Here is a 12,091-nt window from a genome sequence, read left to right on the forward strand (position 1 = left end):
CACCGCCCCGTCACCTTTGTCGTTTGAGGTTTCAAAGGCGTTACGTAATCGGCTAGGGTCCCGTTCGCAGGTCAATATGACACACTTTCACATATCTAAAGTAATAATAATGATAAATCAGTGTAACGCGGTGCGCGCAGAGAGACACTCAAGATCAACCAGCCGAACCGTTCCTCCGTCCACGTATCACAAAGCCTTGCGTCGCGTCGTCGGCCAGGGAAGCGAATTACGAGCGGTCAAACGAACGGGAATCTCCGAAATACCGGCCTCGCACGTTGAACATTGGCTGAATCATCGAAGGGGTAAGAATGGAAGAACGAACACGATGAAAAGCCTCCGTGTTGTGGCTTCGGATAACCCGGCAGCTATAAGTTTCTAATGTTATACTTACACACAGTAGCGCGTCGTTCGATGCCGCGTATAAATCGATGACGGAAAACGCGCTCCAAAGAATGACGAGAAAATAACGATCACGGCCACGACACAAATCTGCTGCATCTAACGCTCGTGTATCTCGATAGTCATTAGCCACGGTTACGTACGCGACCGATAATGGCTAATGTCACACCGTGCGTCCGCGTTTTCTACCGACTGCAGTAACAGCAGCAAGAATATTGCGTTCACTGTCGAGGCTACACATGTGTGGTATATACATGCGGTATCCGGCGCGTAACCCTCTGATCGGCAATAGCACGTGCCAATAACAATATTCCATCGTACGTATACCAGACGTGTATTCAATTGTATCGGTTATCCAACGCCAGATAGATTAACGCTCCAGTTGCCGAGAAATGTCAACCGCATTCTCCGCGTAAATCTGACAAGAGGGCACAACGCATACCTAGGTAAGACGGTATTAAATATTATAATAACCGGGAACTGGTGGGGCGTGTCCGCCATACACGATCCAGTCTCTGCTGCGCTATCATTATTGCGATTTGTCAGTGAATTTTTATTATCTTTTTTCTAGCCGTGCAGATATCTCGATTTATCCTGCTTCATTACCCTATCGCCCGGATGAAATTAATTAATTATCTTGAGTGTATGTAATAATTATCGTCCCGCAGCGTACTGCATCAACCGTATAGTTGATGTCAATGCGAACGAGCCGAGAATTATTACCCGGGTTCTGTATTTTAACTTATGAATCTCTCGGGACGCATGGACTTTACTACAGCCAAGGGCGCGCGTATGAATAGCGATTAATATAGTCAACTGTGCGGTGGAATTATCGCTGTCCGGTGTTCCCTTGGATTATTCTCACGTGACAATTTGACGAGGCTTTATATGCGGAGTATCGTTGATATAACTACGTGGAGATATTGTAACGGATCGTCGCAAGGGAAAATTAATAATTCATGTAACATATCTTGGAATTTATAACGACAGGCGTGTGTATTGCGTGCCGGGAAGACGTACAGGTTACGTTTTCACTTGATATTATATGCAACCGATGTACGAGAAAAATTCTTCGCTAGTCTCCATTTGTACTCGTCCTTTCGGTTTACCGATGCGACGGTATTACGCGATATAAGGCAGGTTCTAGGCGATGAACATGTTCAAATAAACGTTCGTATTATAGCCCGTAACGATTCCTCCGCGGGTCTTGATTTACTTTAAAAATGATCGCCGCGTGGCGTGAAAATTTAATCACGATTCGATTCAATGTAAGGGTATATAAGTATATAGCCGATAAATATCCGGCTGGAAGTGTAATAATACCTTGGAAAGTATACACCGTCAATTCAAATTACGAGAACGATCGGTCAGAATTACATCCTGCGCTGTTACATGTGTGTAAAGAGAAAAATATCTCGAGAACTCGAACTAATTCATGAATATATAACAATAATTTACTAGCATGCACAATCCACACGAGAGGCCCCGAGAGATCCCGAGATCCCGATCGTTGTTCATACGCGGATTCTTGAAATTACTACGTATAGTACTGGATCACGTATTACAATTATCTGCGCGGGATCAGATTCTGAGAGCGTGAATAATAAACGTTGTTTATTCGTCGCTCGATCAGAAAAGTGGTTTTAGTTGTAAACGGGCATGCTCGTGTATCAAACACGAAAATTGTTTCGAGAATTGATTCGATTGAACGCGGAGAGCCTCGAGGGTATCGATAAGTGCGCGACACTGGCGCCAGGCTGTTGAGATCGTTCGGGATGCGTGTAATCCGTAATTTATCGAAGAATACGGTTACCGATCGTTTCTCGGGCGAAACGACCGCGAATAATCGGGACGCGAGCCCCTTTATATTATATCCTACCTAAACGCGTGAATCCACGTACAAACTACATCGGTATTTGCCTTGGAGTGTGTTTCCGTGCGCTCCAGCAGCACCAGCAGCCTCTATCGCTACGCGAGCTCGCGGTAATGATCGTTGTTACTTAACAGGTCTCAGACCCAGCAGCCAGCAACCACCACCACCACCACCGGCATCGGCCAGGAGAACGAACTCGTGACCAATTTTACTCTCTCCACACTTCTTCTCATCCATTTCTAGTACCTACGGTACAGCGTGTCTAGACCACACATATCTAGGTCCCTCCACTACTGCCTCCTCTCGGTGTAACACACTTATCCTCTGGACTGTCGGGACCGTCGATTTTATGACCACATTTCAGCATGTGCGAGGAATTGCAGCCATACGTGTGTTAATTAAAGTCAGATTTAAACTTGGGCATGAAGAGTGGTGTTGATAATTTGAATTCGCTCGATACCTTATCTGATATCATCGTACGACGTCTCGAGGTCAAATTGTTTTTTAATTTAAAAAACATTTAATCCCTGAACAATGTCTAGGGATACGATGATTTTTTACAACTCATACCTTTGAATTCCTGACGTACCTTGTCATCTTGCTCACTGAAATGTCAAAGGTAATCTATTGGGAAACAGACCTTTTGCACGCTTGTCACGCAGTTATCCCTGGATGTAATACGTGGGGCCGAATTTGCAGTGTCATCGAGGATGAAAGAATGTCAACTTCCACCGGCACGGAAGAAGAGCCCTTCACCCATCCAATTTCATTGTCATAGTAAAAAAATAGGGAAGTATTGTACGAGCGTGTAACGATCGTGTGGAGTTGGTCTGCGTCGACGGAAGTGGGTCACGTTGAGTGGTAGACGCTAGAACGTGGTTCACTTTTCGCACGGATCTGATAGAGCGAGTACAGGGAGAAAGTAATTGGCAACATGGCGATACTTCCGCTACGTGAAATTCAAGGTTGCGCTTCCATGCAACCGTCACGGTAGAGAATTTTTATTACCCTCGTGGTAATTCGGACAAGCAAACACGTGAGCTTGAAGCTCTGTACACGCTATTATTTATGGAGTTTACTTTTGTTCGACCATGCCGTTTTCATCTGAAAGCATCACGCTTTTAGCTCGACCCACATAGGCGTTTTGAACCGCTATATTAGACGGTGAATGGAAAATTGCCTGGGAAAAGATTCAAACTCATTTTCATCAAATGTAGGAGAATGGCAGGCCGAATCATTGGGAGAGGAATTTCTGAACGGTTAATTGCAGTTAACGAATCATCGGGAAGTACTTTCACTCTCTTACACTCGATTATGAAATTTTTCGAAAAGAACTTATCATAGAAAATCCGAATGGGAAAAATTTCTGCAATTCTTCACGTGTGCGTGAATTAGTAGAGTATTTAAGAAGAATTTGGTAACATTTTTTCATAACCGCTAATAATGTTAATTGCAAAAGTGATACGTGTTACGTGCTTAGTCTCACTTCACACTCCCCATATTCGTACTTTGACTTTTACCCCTCCAACCTAAGAGACTCTTCATTTCGTTACACTTAAGAATTTTTCGCACATCCTGTGAACACATTACTATCTTATTTTATTCCCAGAACGCTGATCCTCCACTCCACAGTCTGCACTGACGCTCCTCTCTACTCATCACGTCGTCACCAAGTTTGAAATAAACAATAGACATCGAACGGGTATTCTATTAATCAAACTCTACTTTCATTCAAGTGTCAACTTTTTTCAACTTCCCGGTTATTCTTAATCTCAGGATCGATACGTATATAATCGAATTTTGCGGTTTTCATTCCATGCAGTGTAGTTAGTTATTATCTTTATTTATCTTATATTATTAGTTATTATCATGGGTGACGTCATACGGTATCTTTATGGTCAGCCTATATTGTCTGCTTTGTTCCGATAATGAAAAAAGATGCGCTCAAGTTATTCTTCCCTAAGCTACCAAAATATGATATTTTCCTATTTATAAATAATTGTAACCCTGCAGATTTTTAAGCCTGTTGATTTGTACGGTTTAAACCTCATATTTTAAAATTATTAGACCATAAAATGCGAAGCTTTACCGACCCTGACTTAGAAGAAACATCGTGCCCTTGAATACTGGGACAAAAACTGCATCCGTTGAAAAAATTTTGTAATACAGCTTCATAAGGTTTTAGGTTATTGGGTACTTGATTTACAGGAAAGTGAGTGAACCGTCTCGGCGACGTCTTTGCGCGTTTCGGGTCGCCGGGTAATGGGGTTCAGTTATCCGGTCTAGTTGTGCGGAACTTGTGTTTCAGGAAAAGTAATCGGTCAAATACGGTATCGGAAAGATGGAGTCGAATTGCGAAGTCAGAAGGCACGCTCATGCGTGCTCCATGGTGTACATGAGAGGCAACGCGAACCGGAAAGGAAGGGTTGGAATAATGGGCGTTGTCATTCACGTTGGCTTGCTCGGATTTCTTTTCACTCTGATCGATTTATCGGTCGATTCATGATTGGATCGACGTTCCGATCGATAAAAAACCTCATGCATGTTACAAAGTCTGCGCTCCGACGCGACGTCAGGGTCGGAGACTGAGGACCTCCCGTTGGGCGAACCACTCAAATGTATCGTATATGGGAGCAGAAAGAGTCGTTGTAATCGGGTTCGGGTTATGCCGATCGGAATTTAACGGCCGTGTAGGCGACAGTGAAAGCAGCGCTTACTTAATACCTACATCACCGTACGGCAAAAAGTCACCAACCATACAAACAACAAAGGCTGCAGGCCGGCTCTCAGCCGCGCCATGGCTGCGACTCGATCCGGACCAGTCAAGTTCTGACCTCAAACACATTACGTTTAAGATAGGAATAACCGATAACAATCGAAAGTTGTTTTCCTCGAGGAAATCAAATATAGTAGCCAAGTTTGGTCCGGCGTTGTCCGAACAATGAAGTAACATTTCACGTTGTATCAGTGTGCTTGTTTGATCTACCAAATTGAATTGCTACCTAGTGACTTGGGCGGTGTTGATGCGATGATACATTGAGAACTTCAAGGTGCATCCGCTCAGCCTTGACATTAGTACAGTTTGAAGAATTTCTTTCTCTACCTACGCATCGTTGCGTAATGTGAAACTAGACGTTTCTCATATTATACGCTTAAAGGTTAGCCGAGTTTTGAGGATATGAAGGATGGTAATTGTATCACCAGCATGATCCTGAGATACGAAGGGCAGGTGAATACGCACTCAACGAGCGTCGAGTCGGGACGAGTCCGGTAGCAAAAAATTTTCGCAAACTTGATCTTATAACTGAAGAGGCTCGCCGTGGAACGCGATTGAAAAGAACAAGTGACAAACGTAAATACTTCTCTCTTAGCAGGGAGGAGAGATGAGTTGGTCGGTAGCCAGCCATCCAGCCAGCCAGGCAAGCCAGCCCAGCCAGCCTTAAGGTTCGTTCATAACTTACGAAGGCTGATCATCGTCCGAGTCGACGTGGCTCTCAGCGGGGACCAACCAGGCCCAAGAGAGACCCGGAGTCCCGGACCCGTAACACTGGTCCAGCTATGAGGCTGAGTAGCCTGACGGTCGCCCCATGTATGGCAGCTTGTTTTATACGGTTGGCGTTGCATCTCGATGCACGCTGAAGCAGGGGCCAGTTCGCAGCCAGTCGACTGCACTTGGTACCAAACACGCGATCCAGAGGCTCGTTTCGATATCTCAAAGCTTCGTCGGTTCTAATAATTTTCCATGTCAGAACGACGTGTCCCTATCCGGGTTTCGTACGTATGTCCGTGCATACAATGCTCCTTGGCGAGTCATCGCACGATACGTCACGGGGGGTTCTTCTTACTCTCGTTGCGCTCCTCGGCGCGTTGAGACGAAAATACGCGGCATCCTTTCGTCTATGCTGCAGGCGCCAGGAGGAGCAAACTGCATTTTGTTCCTTCTCGGTAGTCTGTACCGCATGCAGTCGCTCAGCCTTGTTCAAATCACGTTGCCGAGCTGGTCAGTTTGAAAGTAGAAAATTCCAGACGGACTGCGTTACTTTGTCCTTGTGGGCTTGGCGCGTTTCCAGTCTCCTCCGCGTCCACAAAAATGCATTACTTTCCACGTAAGCAATCATGACTGCTCGTTCTCTCTCGTAAATTTAAAAACTCTAGCCTCTTCGCAGCATCACCGGCAGTAGCACTCTCTCTCTCTCCCTCGCATAGCGCCGTTGACGTTTATATCACTACCATAAACCATTCGGTATGCAAGCTCGACAGCTGACAGCCACGGCTTTATACCATTATAATTAGGATGTGCCAGTTGGTATGACTGTTGGAACTTGCAGCTTCTGTCTAGCTGGGTTTCCTTGTTAGTTGCGTACCGCTAGGTTTATGACTGAAACTCAATCAGAGGCGAGATACTCTCTTCTTACACACCTTTGAAAGTCCTTTCGACGATTTCTCTCTCATTCTCTGCCTCGACGCAGGGGCTTCTACTTTGGCATGCCTGGATTTGCCAGTAATGGCATTCCTCTACGCGGTCCAGGTCCGCACCCTGACCTTACTGGCCATATCAGGCTGCTCCCGGCCGTCGTTCGGTTTTTTTCATACTCGTTATGTCCTTAGTTTGTCACTCTTTGGCGCGTAAGCCGCATACCTGATACCGTAATTGTTATACGGGACAGATGAAACACCCTGCCAAGAAAACCTACGTGTGGAATACGCGGCTGACAGTGAACCGATTCAACCTTTAATACGTTCTGTCAGTCCGTATCTTTCCTACACTCGACGAAGGTGAAGGTGAAAATAAGTACAGTGACAAGAGTTTCAGAGATCGATCATTATTACTGCTACACGACGCGCGATTAACTTTCATCGGTTATTCCATTATCATTCAAATAATCATTCCAATAGTCGAGATATTCGTATTACACAAGCATAAAATAACTCGGTTTGTTACAGCGCACAGTACGTGACGCATCGCGTTGGCCTTAATTGATCAAGGCATTCGACTCCGTGGTACAAAAAATATTTCAAAGTCTCTTTACAGGCTTATTGTTAGTTAATGATGATAACCCGGTAATAACGATTTGCGATACATGTAATATTACGTGTCCCTGGCTACATATAACGTGTGTTTCTCTTTTTGCAGGTAAGCAGAACTGCTCGAACTTTTTGGGTCCACCTATACAATATCGAAGGTGAGGCGAGGGCTATGCGTGAGTAGAAATCGAATAAACACTCCGTCGAATGTTTCACGTCATTCCTTTAAAGCGTAACGAATTTATACAGCGTGACTTAAGACCGCCGAACGATTTTGTTCATATTCTATTCCCGGACTATCGAAACGATGCGATCGGAATTTGGTGCTTCTCATTCCGCAACTCTTCGTGTATAGGATATATACCCGTCCAACTTCAGCAGCTACGGGATGAGCTATAGATCTCTCGTGTAGATATTCCTCGTTAACTCAACAAATAAATCATTATTCCCGGCTACCGTACACCCGCGGGTTCGATCAGTGCAGAATGTACTGCGAATCTAGCCGCGGTTACGTATCGCAATACGCGTAGAACCAAACGGAGGAAGAGGGTGAACCGTTCAAGGTGAAGCGGCAAATAGGCTCCGCGGTGATTATTAATCGAGCCAAGGTTTTTCATCGTGTCTTGTTCTCTCTCTCTCTCTCTCTCTCTCTCCCTCTTTTACTTACATCTTGCTCCGGGTTATGCAATAAATAATCACACTTGCAATTAAAATAATTCTTAACAACCCATCATAGAGTAAATGATGAAAATCATTCCACGTAGGTATATGTAAGTGTAACGAAACTTGAACCAGTCGTCAGTAAGGGTTGCCAACGCGCCTGCGGTTCAGAAAACTTTGAAACCTTGGATCCTGCGACAAGTAAAATCCATCGGTCAGCCTCTCGGCGTTTTTTCCGATGCTTCTTCACCTGATCGAGGAGTCGGAGTCTCGAAGGACGAGCGAGATCGCGTCATCTTCGGCGCTAGTTACTCTGGCGAAAGAGATGGTCCACGTGGCATTGGACGAAACGTGTTTGCTTCACTATCTCGCGTAAATATAATCGTCATCCTTGTTCTATGCGTATACACCCAAGCATCCTCGGCAGTGACGTCACGGCGACAGGACCGACAAGGATGCGACCGAGTTCAATAGCGGAGTGAATTATTTGCGGTGCTGTATTGTCGGCTCGCATTGCAGACTGCAGTCAACCCTCTGCCCGCGTACGTATTCCAATTCACCCGGAAATGAAAGGACTCGTCGTGACGTCGTCGCACGACTCGGTGCAAAATCAATAATGAGCGATTTTTCACCCGTATTAATGCGTCAGCGGCCTCGTACATGTACAAGCCACGATTTGAATGTACCCCTTGACCTTCCAAAATCCGCAATGATGATCATTCAGGCATAATTTATACATGTATTCCGCGAAATAATTATTTTGCAAGATTAGCCCGACGCGACGCTTACAGCTTTGCTCAGCAATACGACAAAACCGAGTTTTAATTGCTCAATGAAGTACGCTGACGGTGCACAGATCCTCATTGCGACTCTTCGGTATGTCATGGCAATAATTGCAACTTGGCTTGTTTTGAGAAATCTGACCTGATTACTCGCGATTCGTTATACATACATACATACATATATATATATATATATATATATATATATATATATATATATATATATATATATATATATAATTATATGAGAGCTTAAGAGCGTTGTTTATTTTAAACTTGCATGCGTGTGCTCGTTAAAACAAGATTGTACACACACTTGCTTGTGGACGTAGTTTTTTAGACTATCTGTTGAAGGATCCGGCGGGTTATACGAGAGAAATCTGGATTCACAGAATATTTACGGCACAGTTAAAACGTTGAGATGTTTGGTGAGAATCTTGCGCTGAAATATTTGATTTAAAGGCACACTGGATGTAGAGGCTGGTAACCGAACTACTCTGGCCGTAGCTCGAACATTGATAATTACAATCCAACGTCGTCAACTTTTTACCGTTTCTGTTATATTTGCTATTTATTTTCATCCGTATTTTTCTTCTCTTCATTCATTTTTGTATACGGAAAATAGAGTATATACACACATATACATATATATGGGTATATTTTATTTCCAGCATAAAACGTTTGAAGCGTGTAACATTGGTATAATTGCGGCTGAGGTCCGCCTTCGTTTTTGCTCAATGAGATCATCTTCGTTGCTCTTTCCGTCGTATTTCTTTCGTCCATTTTCTATTTCTTTTTGCTTTCCGTCCACCTTCACCAACTGATTTTTTTTTAGGACCGCGTTATCGATGCGATCAATTATAGAAATCATACATACATACATGCGTACATACATTCACACATACATACTTGTATTGTGATGTCATCGTTATAACTAAGCAAAAACTATTGTTCGTACCCTATACAGTTTTGGTCAAACATCGGATCACCCGCTCAATATTACGTGTGGTTAATTAAGGCGAAACAAGCATTGTGAATTCAAGAATGAGGGAGATATCGCGGACAAAAAATCAATCAATAAGTTAAACTTAAGTGCTCCGAGTGCAGAGCGAGTTAATTATTTTAAATCACTTCCCGCGACGCTATATATACATATATGTATGTGTGTGTGTGTGTGTGTATGCATGAGCAAAAATTGCAAAGCAAGATTATTTTGAGGGTATTTAAGCTTTTTGCCTCAGACGATCTGATCGCTACAGACCGACGGCTTGAAATAATGCGAGGCCTTGTAGACGATGATGGGTTTTTTTTTTTTGTAAAAAACCGTAAAAATAAGAAAAAATTTCGAGAAATACGAAACGCGTTGAATCGCTCTCGCAGTTCCAACTGTATCTCGAATTTACACGGAGGCATTCTCGTATCGACGGCCATGCACTCAACTTGACCATCGTGCGCGGGTACCTATAATACCAGAGTTACCAGAGAGGTATCACTAGCGATAATCCTTCCGGATTCTGATTGTCGCCTTGTCCGTTTTGTAAACAAAGAAAAGGTTTTAGAGGAGAATGTGCAGGTAAGGTTACCGAGGTAAAAATACATCGCTTATACGTATGTATGCTAATCGGTTCCGGTAAACGAATAAGGCAACTCACACCCGGCACGTTTCGTTCGGGATTGACACAAAGGTTATGTCAGTTGAGTAAGTGGTACCTACTATTCCCCTTGGTATCAGCGTAATGGCTTTAAATAGATATCCGCACAGTCTCGTAAACTCATTTACCTATTTGGAACAGTGCGGAGTCCAACGCTGCACGGACACCTAAGGTAAGTGTATCAGTTATTTGCACGTTTAGACCCAATTATTGATCCTTTTATTTTAGAAAATTACAAATTCACGGCACAAATGGTGAATTTCTCGATGGCTACAACCAATCGCTAGATGATTGGACACTACAAATTAATTTTTTGGTCATTTTAGAACTAAGGATCAAACGAATCATTAATTGGGACAGGGTGAATAACTGGTACACTTATCTTGGTTTTGCCTTGCTTTTGTTACTTTTTGTGTTTTTCCCCCGAGATGGGGGCGAGCTTACGCTTTGTCAATTTATTCGAATTTCTTAAGTTTCTAATTTACATTGATCAGTCGTCGCGACCAGCATCCTATGTTTACGAATACCTATAAAAATCTTTCGAAAACATCGAAATATCAGATCGCTTTCTTTTCTCGGATCCGTTTGATGTGCGTGTATATTTTTTCCTGTTTCGTTAGTTTATTTGTTTATTCATTTTTAATTTTTGCCATATATTGACCTATCGGGAACCGTTTCGCCGATTTCATTCCGATTATGAGGTTGTTTTTGAACAAGTTGTCTTTCTCGTGAAACTGGCTTGGCTTTCTAACAAGATTGCGGAAATGCATAATGTATACGTACATAATAAAACTTTCAAAATATATACGATGGGAAGGTTTTCTTATCTGGCTCTTTTTTTTTTTCGCATATAATGGCATCGATTTTGCCAGATTTTTTTACTTTTTTTTTTTTTCATCCCCCAGGCACTCGAGTCGGTCAAAACTGTGTTTATTCGTGAATCAAATTTTAGGTTTTCAATTTGTTTTAACAAGCTCAAGATCGAACGATAAATAGGCGCTATCTGATATATCCTCTACCGTTTTCTTTTTTATATTATGGCTCTTATTATATGACGTGTCGCCTTGCTGGAGCTGCCAGGTCAGAGAGAAAAAATAACAAACAAATAAACAAATAAATGAATAAATAAAATAAAAATAAAAATACGAGATCTAGTCGATGTTCGCGCATAGACGTGGACAGGCGACCAAACCTGTGCCGCCCGGATGAATAAAACTGGATTTTAACGGTCCCCTCGAGTCGCTGAAGCCACCGCTACTAACCTCAAACCTAATTTGTATTCCTCGGCCAAGCACCGGTTAGGGAGAAATCGAAAATGTCAGTGCGCGCTGAACTTGGCCGCGAAGCCTACATCGCGTTTTGAGGCCTCGGCTTGACCGGTCTTCGAATGACTCTTCGCATTGCCTCGCCGTGCAGCATCGCGTCGTTTCAATGTGCAGCCAATTTTTCGTCGACCGGTTTTTACTTACATCTTTCTTTCTTTATCCCCTCCTTATTCGGCCGACACTTAATTGTCGAATTAATTTATTTCGACCAGGTTCTTTCTCGCTAATTGTCTACCCTACCTGCAATGTCAAACGGTAATTAAGATTTACTGTGCCGAAGCGATCGCTTTCGTCGAGTGAAACTTTACGCGGGATTTTACAAGCTCGTCCCGTCTTCAGCATCTTACTGGGAATCGGGCTCGATTTCAAATCGAT

General features: G+C 43.3%; 1 protein-coding gene across 6 annotated transcripts in view; it reads left to right on the forward strand.

Annotated features, from left to right (window-relative positions):
* Nucleotides 1-12,091, forward strand: part of LOC124184601 — a 118,774-nt gene that overhangs the window by 30,544 nt on the left and 76,139 nt on the right. Inside the window, exon 2 of one of the 6 annotated variants that reach the window (XM_046574521.1) lies at nucleotides 7,407-7,473. The exons of 4 other annotated variants lie outside the window; for them this stretch is intronic. The gene's annotated coding sequence lies outside the window, so the exon portion shown is untranslated. The remainder of the gene's footprint in view (nucleotides 1-7,406; nucleotides 7,474-12,091) is intronic. One more of the 6 variants, XM_046574501.1, reaches the window with a different exon arrangement.

The sequence above is a fragment of the Neodiprion fabricii genome, chromosome 1 (assembly GCF_021155785.1).
Source record: "Neodiprion fabricii isolate iyNeoFabr1 chromosome 1, iyNeoFabr1.1, whole genome shotgun sequence".
Classification (NCBI taxonomy): Eukaryota; Metazoa; Arthropoda; class Insecta; order Hymenoptera; family Diprionidae; genus Neodiprion; species Neodiprion fabricii.